The sequence below is a fragment of the Bison bison genome, unplaced genomic scaffold (genome assembly GCF_000754665.1).
Source record: "Bison bison bison isolate TAMUID 2011002044 unplaced genomic scaffold, Bison_UMD1.0 scf7180017864156, whole genome shotgun sequence".
In the NCBI taxonomy this organism is placed as follows: Eukaryota; Metazoa; Chordata; class Mammalia; order Artiodactyla; family Bovidae; genus Bison; species Bison bison.
In genome coordinates this window covers 1,256,571-1,259,400 of record NW_011494728.1, presented here as the reverse complement: position 1 = coordinate 1,259,400, position 2,830 = coordinate 1,256,571, and positions in this window count along the sequence as shown.

Genomic DNA, 2,830 nt, shown 5'->3' with positions numbered 1-2,830 from the left:
GTTAAAAAATAAAGTAAAATAATTAAAATAAATAAAATGCATTTAAATACTTTTCCTCATTGTGAGAAACAATAGGTTTTCTGGTTTAAACTCTCCAAATAGCACATTTCTGTAATAGCCTCTTCTAAGCCACTATTCTACTTCCAAGCAAAGACTGTGATTGGTATGTCTCATTTTGTTTCAGACCACTGTGTAAATTTCTTAGACTTCAATACTGATACTGTGTAAGTTAATAAGTTAACCTGTGAAATACTTATAAAGGGCCTATAAAAATAAAATACCTCTAAAAAACCAAATTTATATTGTGTCTGTTTTACTACCATAGAATAGACGAGACACTATGTTTTCACTGAAGTAAAACAAAACATGAAGAAAAATATCCTAACCTCCTACTACACAGAGAGATTCTAGGGTAAGTGATACATGGTAGACAATATTAACCATCCCTATAGTTGTGGACATTCTGAAGGAGATTAGCCCTGGGATTTCTTTGGAGGGAATGATGCTAAAGCTGAAACTCCAGTACTTTGGCCACCTCATGCGAAGAGTTGACTCATTGGAAAAGACTCTGATGCTGGGAGGGATTGGGGGCTGGAGGAGAAGGGGACGACAGAAGATGAGATGGCTGGATGGCATCACTGACTTGATGGACATGAGTCTGAGTGAACTCCCGGAGTTTGTGATGGACAGGGAGGCCTGGTATGCTGCGTTTCATGGGGTCGCAAAGAGTCGGACACGACTGGACGACTGAACTGAACTGAACTGAAACTTTAATAATGAAACATTATAGAAGTCAACTAAAACATAGAATATGATTTTTCAAAGTTGTTTTAGGGGACACATTAATAATGTCCCAGTCAAACTGAAAAATATTTTGTCTATTTGTGAGGAAGGAGCCAAAATTGGATTAAAAACGTTCAGGGTGGACACCGGACAAAGGCATACAGGAGCAGATCATGTAGTAGAGGGGAAAAATGCATATTCTTAGGTTTGGGCTTTCCATTCTCCATTTTCTACCTTTCGTTTTGGGGAAGTTAATTGTAAAGTGAGGGAGGGAAAAAGGAAAAGAAAATGAATGAGAAGGATATGAAGAAAATTCCAATTGTTCACTCAGTTTCAGTCAGCATGTACCCACCAGCAGGTTACTTAATTTCCTTAAAATCTAATCAGAACTTTTAATAAGGAAAAATTCTTATCATATCTGGCTTTGTCATGTAATTTTTTGAAATATTATTTATTTTAATAGTAAGAAGGAAAATCATACCAGTAACATTTCATATTATGATATGGCAAAATATGGATAATTTCATAGGCATATGGTGATGGTTAAATGAGTTAATTCATTTAATGTGCTTGGCCCAGTGCCTGGGATAGGGTAAGTGCTAAAAATGTTATAGAAACAAATAAACAGAAGACATTCAGGAGAGTATATATATATATTTTTTCATAAACACATTTTAATTTATTTTATTTTTAAACTTTACAACATTGTATTAGTTTTGCCAAATATCGAAATGAATCCGGAATGGAAAGAGACATGTGTACCCCAATGTTCATTGCAGCACTGTTTATAATAGCCAGGACATGGAAGCAACCTAGATGCCCATCAGCAGATGAATGGATAAGAAAGCTATGGTACATATACACAATGGAGTATTACTCAGCCATTAAAAGGAATACATTTGAACCAGTTCTAATGAGGTGGATGAAAAGGAGAGTATATTTAAACTTAAACTTCTAGAGGTAAATTACTTTGCCTCCCATAGGACAGTGATACTATCTGAGACCAGTATTAGGATGAGTTAACTTTAGTTCTGAAGTCATGAGTTCCTATGACATTTTCAAAGTAAATTATTAAGTAGCCTGCCAGGCTCCTCTGTCCCCAGGGATTCTCCAGGCAAGAATACTGGAATAGGTTGCCACGTCTTCCTCCAGGGGATCTTTCCAACCCAAGGATTGAAGCCAGGTCTCTCTCACTGGACGTGGATTCTTTATCATCTGAGCCAACAGGGAAGCCCAAGAATACTGGAGAAGGTAGTCTATCCCCTCTCCAGGGGAACTTCCCGACCCAGGAATTGAACCAGGGTCTCCTTCATTGCAGGTGGACTCTTTACCAACTGAGCTACCTGGGAATCACTATATACTAATAAGTGACCATAAAATTTAATTATCTTTTAACATGTAAAACAGCAGAACTTAAAAACTATGTATTGGTTCAAAACCCTTATCTTTTAATATCATAATGTTGAGTTTTCACCTACATTTCTGTGTAACAGGTGTTTGTGCCATTGAGATGCTATAATACAAAGAATATGTATTATCTTTCAACATAGTATGTATGCAAGACCTTTTGCCAAGCTTCAGTAACTAAGGATATAAGTAATGCTGTATTTATATGTGATTTTATCTCTAGTACTGATGTTATAGTTGGGTGATATAAATAGTATCTATCATTTTGAAGATAAGTGCTAATATTAACAAATGCCAAAATCTATACTCATTTATTTATACAAAGAAATGAGTTTTAGAAATAATGAATAGATGCATTTCTGAACTGGAATGCTACATTTGAAAGCAAATGAGTTTAAAATTCTCTATTGTAGATAGAATTCAAAGATGGCCCCCCAAGATTTTACCATTCAGTATATATACTCTATACAATTTATATCTATAAAATGTAATATATATGATACATTGATATATATGGAATAGAGTAATATGATATATATTATTTAGCCATAAAAATTAAATCCTACCATTTGCTACATAGACATATGTCAAGAGCATTATGGTAAGTGAAATAAGTCAGACAGAGAAATACAAATATTTT